Source organism: Oratosquilla oratoria, chromosome 3 (assembly GCF_046742065.1).
Source record: "Oratosquilla oratoria isolate Oo_2021 chromosome 3, ASM4674206v1, whole genome shotgun sequence".
Classification (NCBI taxonomy): Eukaryota; Metazoa; Arthropoda; class Malacostraca; order Stomatopoda; family Squillidae; genus Oratosquilla; species Oratosquilla oratoria.
In genome coordinates, this window is record NC_134779.1 from 14600351 (window position 1) to 14608482 (window position 8132).

The following is an 8132-nucleotide window of genomic DNA, read 5'->3' on the forward strand; positions in this document are numbered from 1 at the left end:
TCTGGATGTGGTGCATGATGTTGTGAGGGGTGGTGGTGGTGTTGGTCTTGTCTGGCGATGTTAGCTGGGAAAACTCCTGCAGGATGCGTGCATAATCGCCATCGGGCCGATCTTTTAAGGGAGGCTGGCGGGAATGTGAGGAGCTTTCCAAGTTCCTGATTGGCTGACCGCTGGCTGGGAGGGACACCCTTGCGAACCACGCTTGCCAACTACAGGAACTTGGAAAGGCTAGTTCCGAAGATTTCTTTGATCAGTGTGTGACGGGTCGTAGGATGCATCACGTCACTACATATATATGAAAAATCCTACTAGTCCTTGACAGGACATAAATCTGCCTCCAAATGTTCTCCCAATTATGCTGAATCCGAAAAGGATTTGCAGTTGAAAATCAGTGAAGGCGTTTTGGACATGAATCAAGTTAAATGTGCAAAAATCAAGTTTTTTCAGGAATGAGAGTCATAGTTTTTTGTTCATAGCTACTGGTCCCCATTCATTATTTAGGATGTTATGGTGTTGAAAGAGTATCATAGGCACCTTCCTACTCTTTATTCCCAGCTTTTGATTAATTACAGGTTTATATGATGAATCCAGTTAGTATCCACCAGGGTTATATTGCTCAGGTTCCAAGCGTGCACTTTTTCTTTTCTTGGCGAGATACATCTTTGGCGACAGACGATCTTTATCTGCCATCCTAAGCTGTTTTATGGCAGCACTGGTTGTTGTCCCTCTTGCTGATGGCATATATGCAAGTTCATAACCAAAGATGTGGTTCAAAACTGCAACTTGAGCAGAGAATTGAACTCTAGAAAATAGTACGTCTCACTTACTTGAAAGACAAGCTATGAATAAGTCATGTTCACATACTGTACGGCAGTACGCTAAGCTGTCAGGTCCCTGTTGCCATATCGTATGCTATTATTTATCATACAAAAACATAAATATTGTGCAAAATACGCAGCTTCTTTTGTTAGCAAATATATGTAACAACAGAAAACGTGATATGCAGTACAGAGCGCACATGACCCAGCCACATGGGGGGGGTGGCTACTGTACTATATTTTTTTGTAGATAGTAAAAATCAAGATACAACATCCATACTCGGTCACGAGATAGCTAATGAGCAACACTTTTCGAGGAAATTTTTTCATAATTTCGTGTTTTTTTTCGTGATTTTCTGATGGATGATTCATACTGTACGCTACGCAGTCAGGTCTCTGTTGCCATATAGTATGCTATTATTTGTGCAAAATACGCAGCTTCTTTTGTTAGCAAATATATGTAACAACAGAAAACGTGATATGCAGTACGCAGCGCACACGACCCAGCCACAGTAGGGGGGTGCTGTATTAAATTTTTTTAGATAGTAAAAATCAAGATACAACATCCATACTCGGCCACGAGATAGCTAATGAGCAACACTTTGGGTTGATTCATACTATCGGTCCGGTCGCGCTCCACTCTCGTTCCGCTCCGGTTCTGAGGTATTCAAGGTTGATTCACACTATCGGTCCGGTCGCGCTCCGCTCTCGGTTCTGAGGTATTCACACTATCGGTCCGCTCTCGTTCCCGTCATCCCCCCCTCCCTCGACACCAGTAGAAGTCTTACCATCAGTTACGAAGGATGTGTGACTTTTCTGACGCCGAGTTGGCAATAATCGCAATTGCACTTGATGAAGAAGAAGAAGGAAAACAAAATAGAAAAAGAAAGAAATTGTGGGTTCATCCTATGTTGCAAGATAGGAAGACTGAAGGAGAATTTCATACTCTGTATCCTCGTCTTATTGATGATGAGAGTAAATTCCACAGCTATTTCAGAATGAACAAAGGAACATTTGAGAAAATACTATCCAAAATTGAGGATGACCTGAAATGTACAAGAAGATGCTGCACTTCCTGGCACTGATGTGCTTACACCATACGTTATAGTGGGAGATGAGGCTTTCCCGCTGAACAGAAATTTGATGAGGCCCTACCCAGGTTCACAGACTGAACATAAGGTAGAGAAAAGGATTTTTAATTATAGATTATCTAGAGCCAGGAGGATAGTTGAGTGCACATTTGGTATTCTAGTGCAAACCTTCAGAATATATTTAAGGAAACTTAAAGCTATGCCTTCTAACGCTAATGTAATCATTACAACAACATGTATACTTCACAATCTGATACACCCAAATGCTGTTGCATTACCAGATACTGTTGTCATGCCTCCATCAAACACAGTACGTCCAATGAGAGGAAGAGGGGGAAATGCTACAAAGGAGGCTTTTGGCGTGAGAGAAACACTGAAAGATTATTTCAGCTCCCCAGCTGGTTCAATGCCTTGGCAAAATGATAAAATATAAGTAGACAAACAAACTTGTGTAGGAATATTTGTTGAGTGAGCTAAGGAGATGCATTTCCGCAGTGGATAATAGGTTGTTATTATACATATGGAATTTCTTTCTTCGGTTGATAATGTGTATTTTTTTTTTCTCTCAGTACCTTGGCAATATGATAAGTATGCAAACATTATTGTATAGGAAAATTGTTTAGTGAGGATAGGAAATGCATTTCCACAGTGGACATTAGGCTATTGTATGGAATTTCTTACCTTCACAACCCAGCTGCCTGCTTATTTCAACACAGCTTCTTCTTTTCGCCACGTTATCACTGTAGTGCAGCGAAGTCAGGTCGTACAGCTCTGGTTTACCTTTTGACTAATTCTATTAGCATTTCATCTGAATCCACAAAATTAAAGTAAGTTTTGTAGGTTACATTTTATTCAGTTGGTGCTTATGCATATCCTAGCTGTACGCATTGTCATTGTATCAGTGATAAATAAAAAGAAAACGTATTTCTATCATTTTTCTAACTTTCTCATGATCCCATTGTGGTGTTTCCTTTGGATTATCCATGGTTTGGTAGGACAGAAGGTAACACTACTTGCTTATATGAAGGCTGAATCTCGACTGGAGTGGAGCAGGAGGAGCAGGACCGTAGCAACTGAGTTCACACTGGCGCTCACGGTTCGCTCACGGTCCGGTCACGCTCCAGTAAAAATATCTTTTGACGGAACCGTGACCGGAGCGAAACCGGAGCGAGAACGGAGCGAGAGCGCCAGTGTGAATGCTTCCATTGAAATTAATGAGACAATATTGGACTGGACCGTGAGCGGAGCGGGAGCGGACCGCGACCGGACCGATAGTGTGAATCAAGCCTTACCCGTCAAATGTGCCCGTTGACGGGCAAGCCCGCCGATCAGGCCCGCTCGTCTGGAGAGGCCTGGTAAAGATGAACGTATCTAGATAAAAGATAATCGTGCGATAATGTTGAAAATTATAGGAGCTGTCTTACATTCCAAGGCAAGACCATGGCAGAATCCAGCACGATGCAGATATTAGCTAAGAACACTTTCCTCCTTAAAGTCTGGCTCACAGGTAAAGGAGACTAAACAGAATAAATTAAATCAGGGGGGCAAGACGATTCGACTATTTGCATCGATGAAAATTCTTAGATTTTATGAAAATAGATACAGTATAAGACAAATGTTGTTGCCTCTCCTGGCATATAATATGTGAAAAGAAGAAGAAAAAATTGGACTGAATAAATAGAAAGGATAAAGTGAAAAAAGGCCACGCAAGGTAAAGAAAAGAAAATATCAATATCAAATAAGCGAACTCCTCATAAAATATGGAGCCAAAGACAAGACTGGAAATCATCTCGCCAAACTACTTTTTGCTAAGCAGAATGATAATTTATTTCATTCTTTTTTTTACGAAAGGGAGAGAGAGAGAGGAAGAGAGAGGAGAAAGAGAGAGGAGAGAGAGACAAAGAGACAGAGTGAGAGAGAGAGAGAGAGAGAGAGAGAGAGAGAGAGAGAGAGAGAGAGAGAGAGAGAGAGAGAGAGAGAGAGAGAGAGGGAAGAGAGAAGAGAAGAGAGAAAGAGAGAGAGACAGAGAGAGAGAGAGTGAGAGAGAGAGAGAGGTCATCATTCATAGCTCATGATTCGACTCTATTACACAGAAATAACGAGTTGAGAGAGAGTTCACGGCGAGTTCAGCTCCAGGTTCGGTAATTTTCTCAAGTTTTTCCTCTAGTCTTGCTAATCGGGGAGGTTGGTATCCCCCCCCCTCATTAAATCCCTGGAAATTATTATCCTCACCTTCCATTGTGCTGCTCTTATCTATATTTCTAATTTTTACATTTTTGTTAATCCCTTCACCAAAATTATCAGTCCTTCGCTAGTTTACAAGACGCCTGGCCTCCTGGACCAAGTCCTCCCCTTCATCATTTCCTTCAATTTCCCTCAGTAATCCCTCACATTCTCCTTTTCCCTCACTTTCCCACTATCCCACGGGCTTTTCCCTTCCATGTAAATACAATAAGGTACTTCCTTGACGTTGAGATCCACGAAAATTTCACTTTTTCTTCGGAACTCCAATATTCGCCGTCCATCCGACGAATGTGTGTGTGTGTGTGTGTGTGTGTGTGTGTGTGTGTGTGTGTGTGTGTGTGTGTGTGTGTGTGTGTGTGTGTGTGTGTGTGTGTGTATTTACCTAGTTGTATTTACCTAGTTGTATTTTACGGGAAGGGGAGCTATGCTCGTGGTGTCCCGTCTTCATATCTCATTTTATCTAAACTATTTTTAAATTCATGTATTGTTTTTGCATACACCACTTTCTCATCTAACTTGTTCCAACTGTTTATTACTCTGTGAGGAAAGCTGTTCTTTTTCAAGTCTCTTCTATAGCTGTCTTTTTTTATTTTCTTTCCGTGTCCTCTTGTATTTCTGTCATCCCATTTTATCAGATTCTCTCTATCAGTAATTTCTATGCCTTTCATGATTCTGTAAATAGCTATCAAATCTCCTCTCTCTCTTCTTTGCTCTAGTGTCTGTAGTTCAAGTTTTTCTAGTCTCTCTTCATATGATAGTTTTGAGAGTGTTGGTGCCAATTTTGTAATTGCTCTTTGTATTCTTTCAAGTTTTTTTTTATACATTTTTTTGTATTTGGTGACCATATCGTTGCTGCATATTCCAATCTTGGTCTTATCAGGGTGATTAGGATTTTCTTCACCATTTCTTCATCCAGGTATGTAAATGCAACTTTGATTGTTCTTATTAAATTATAAGTTTCTCCAAAAATCTTATTTATATGTTTCTCAGGTGACATATTATTCATAACAATGACTCCCAGGTCCTTCTCATTTTCTACTTTTTTTTTCCTTCTTCTCCCAATTTATATGCTCCTGTTAATCTGTTTTTGCTTTTTCCAAATTCCATTATACTACACTTTTTTGTATTGAACTCCATTTCCCACTTCCTACTCCATTCCTGTACTATATTTAGATCTCTCTGTAGTGATTCACAATCTTCTTCAGTTTACACTCTTTTCAGTAGTTTTGCATCATCTGCAAAGAAGCTCATATAACTTTCAATTCCTTCATCCATATCATTAATATATATAGCAAACATTATTGGGGCCAGTACTGTTCCCTGCGGAACACCGCTTATTACTTCATTCCATTTTGAGTGCTGGTCTCTTATCACTACTCTCATTTTTCTTTCTTGCAAAAAGTCTTCCATCCAATTTAGTAGTTTTCCCTGTATTCCTCCTTCAGTTTCTAATTTCTTAAGCAACTTCTTATGTGGTACTTTGTCAAACGCTTTCTTTAGGTCTAGAAATGCACAGTCCGCCCATCCATCTCTTTCTTGTATTATATCTATTAGCCTTGAATAGAAACATATTAAATTGGTGACGCATGATCGTCCTTGTCTGAATCCAAATTGCCTTGGATTTAACACTTTTTTTTTTTTTTTTAATATTTTACCCATCTACTTTTGATAATTCTTTCAAAATTTTTTGCTATTGTACTTGTTAGAGAGACTGGTCTATAGTTTGTAGGTTCTTCTTTATTTCCCCCTTTATATATAGGTACTATATTTGCTTTTTTCCAATCTTCTGGAACTTTTCCTTCTTTCAAGGAACTGTTTAGTATGCTATGTATTTTGTCTGCCAGTTCATTCCTGCATTCTTTCAGAATCCAGTTTGCTATATCATCTGGTACATGCGATTTTCTGACATCAAGATTACTCAAGTGTGTCAATATTTCATTCTTTGTTACTTCTATTTCTTCCATAGGGGGGACTTTCTCTTTCCATTCGTTCTCTTCAGGTTGTATGTTCTCCCTTGTAAACACTGATTTAAAATGTTTGTTCATAATTTCCGCCATTTCCATTTCCTCAGTGTATTCAACTCCCTCTTGTCTTAATTTCTCCAAGTCTTGTTTGTTTTTCAGTTTATTGTTTACAAATCTGTAGAATAGTTTTGGTTGATCTTTACACTTTTCTATGACATCTTTTTCATATTTTCTCTTTTCCTCTCTGCACGTTTGTACATATTCATTTCTATAACAGGTATATATTTTCCATTTTTCAGGTCTTCTGTCTTTTTTCCATCTGGTCCAGGCTTTGTCTCTTTTGTCTTTTAACTCCCTACAACTTTTGTTGTACCAGCATTTTACATATTCTTTTTCTTGTTTTTGTCTTGGGCCATACTTTTCCACTCCTTTTTTGTAAATTTTTGTCAAAATATTCCATTTCTCTTCTACTGTTGTTTCTTCTTTGTATATTTCTTCCCAGTTTTCTTGTTGAAAGAATTCTCTTATTTTATCAAAGTTTGTTTTTTCATACATCATTCTTCCTTTTCTATATTGCTCATTTCTTTTCATATATTTTTCTTCATTAAGTTCCAGTTCAATCAATATGTGGTCACTTTTACTTATTGGTGTTTTATATTCAATCTTGTCCACTATTCTAGGTTCAGATGTAATTATTAAGTCTAGTCTCGATGGTTCTTCTTCATTTCTATACCTGGTGTTCTCCTGTATCCATTGTGTCATTGTATGTTCAGTAATCATCTCAAGTAGAGCGTTTCCCCATGAGCCGTCTCCACCCTTTACTGTCATTTCTTCCCAGCAGACTTCTTTGCAATTAAAGTCGCCCATTATAACTATTCTTCCTCCATCTTCCATTATTTCATTTAATGTTATCTTTGTGTCCTCTAACATACTTTTATGTTCACTCTCCTCCCATGAGGCTGTTTTCGGAAGTACATAATTTATCACAAATTTTCTGCTCTTCTTATCTCTGTCTTCCACTTCTATCATAATCATCTCTACTGTATTCTTTCCATATATGACACCCTTCACGTTTATATCCTTCTTAGTCAGGAACATAACTCCACCCCCTTGCTTTTTCTCTCTGTTTTTAATCCAATAATTATATGCATCGTGTCCTACACTGTTGGGTGGTAGTGGGCCTTTTAATTTTGTTTCTACAATTCCCATTATGTCCGGTTCTTTTTCTTTCAAATAATCATTCAGCTCATTCAATCCTGTTATTAATCCATCTATATTTGTGTAAGACACTCTTAATTTTCTGCTACTTCCATTGTATTTTCTGTTTCCCTGTTGTTTTTCTCTTGTATGTCGAACTGCCTTAGTTTCATATTCACTACTCTCCAATAGAATCTCTCTTTCTCTGACTCCGTTCTGCTCTCGTTTTTTTTTCTTAGCTTCAAGTCTTTTCTGTTTTTCTTCCTCTCTTTCCTCTTTATTCATTTCCCTTTTTATCCATATCTTTTTATATTGTACACTGTTGGGTGGTAGTGGGCCTTTTAATTTTGTTTCTACAATTCCCATTATGTCCGGTTCTTTTTCTTTCAAATAATCATTCAGCTCATTCAATCCTGTTATTAATCCATCTATATTTGTGTAAGACACTCTTAAATTTTCTGCTACTTCCATTGTATTTTCTGTTTCCCTTTTGTTTTTCTCTTGTATGTCGAACTGCCTTAGTTTCATATTCACTACTCTCCAATAGAATCTCTCTTTCTCTGACTCCGTTCTGCTCTCGTTTTTTTTTTTCTTAGCTTCAAGTCTTTTCTGCTTTTCTTCCTCTCTTTCCTCTTTATTCATTTCCCTTTTTATCCATATCTTTTTATATTGTTCACTTGTTGCTAGTTTCCCTGTTTTGGATAAGATATTCTCTGCCGTCGTTTGTGACCTGAATTTAATCTTAATTGGTCTGGTCTTATCTGTACTATACTTTCCGAGCCTGAATTCTTCCTCAATTTCCTTCATAATTTCTGGTT